General features: G+C 42.1%; 1 long non-coding RNA gene across 1 annotated transcript; it reads left to right on the plus strand.

The window, feature by feature from the left end:
• On the plus strand, positions 1-1155 carry LOC107090943. Its single transcript, XR_001481506.1, has 3 exons — positions 1-20; positions 159-205; positions 351-1155. It is a non-coding gene; the product is annotated as an uncharacterized LOC107090943 (long non-coding RNA).

Below are 1155 nucleotides of genomic sequence, written 5' to 3' on the forward strand. Positions count from 1 at the left end.
TGGAGACTGGAAGATCTCAGGTATGGAGGAACCTGCTGCATAGAAGGCCTATCAGAAAAGGACGAGTGAGAAATGTATATATTGACCATTAATGAAAATGAACTAAACCGTGTGTTAATGCTCAAAGAGACTGATGGTGTAACTCCTCCTCCTTTCAGGGTTGAACCTGCTGGAGTCCGATGGATGACACCAGGTCTAAGGAAGTGTACGTTTGTCATTTAATCCATGACAAAAGAGCAGCTCACATTTAACCATCTTTAAACTCACCGGTTACTCTTTCAGGAATCTTCATCAGAGAGAAAGTAAACGATCAATAACTGCAGCTGGATTGTGTCTGTTCTCTTTGTCAGATTCCACTCGGCTTTCAATCGACACAAACACAGTGAACAGAAACCTCAGAATATCTGAAGACAGGAGGAAGGTGGAACATGTTGAAGAGGTTCAGTCATATCCTGATCATCCAGACAGATTTGATTACTGGCCTCAGCTGCTGTGTCAAAATGCTCTGACTGGTCGCTGCTACTGGGAGCTGAAGTGGAGAGGAAGAGTTAACATCTCACTAAGTTACAGAAGAATCAACAAACAAGAAAACTGTTGGTTTGGATGGAATGATCAGTCCTGGAGTCTGAGATGTTCTAATGACGGTTATTATGCTTGGCACGATAGCAGACCAACATTTATTCCCTCCTCTACTTCCTTCTCTCCTTTTTCCACCTCCTTTAACAGAGTAGCGGTTTATGTGGACTGTCCTGCAGGGCTTCTGTCCTTCTACAGAGTCTCCTCTGACTCACTGATCCACCTCCACACATTCAGCTCCACATTCGATGAACCGCTGCATTTGGGACTGGGGCTCCTGTCTCCTGGTTCCTCAGTGTTTTTGTGTTGAGTCTAAAGAGTCTCCTGTTTTTAGAAATCCTCTCACCTTTTAACTGTTTAATTTTCTTTGTTTGCTTCTTTCACTCCAAAACACATTTTCAGATTTCTGGAATCAGTCTTTTTCTATTTGAAACTCTTCTAAAATATTGTTTCTCTTCAATGTTCCTCTAAGGATTTCAAGGTTTAAGTATAAAAGCAATTCAGCCAATACAATTTAAGCAGTAACTAAAAATTGTCAGGGATTGAAGTGTTCCGACCCCAGGCTGGTTTCCAGCTCGT

The sequence above is a fragment of the Cyprinodon variegatus genome, unplaced genomic scaffold (genome assembly GCF_000732505.1).
Source record: "Cyprinodon variegatus isolate N-32 unplaced genomic scaffold, C_variegatus-1.0 Scaffold317, whole genome shotgun sequence".
In the NCBI taxonomy this organism is placed as follows: Eukaryota; Metazoa; Chordata; class Actinopteri; order Cyprinodontiformes; family Cyprinodontidae; genus Cyprinodon; species Cyprinodon variegatus.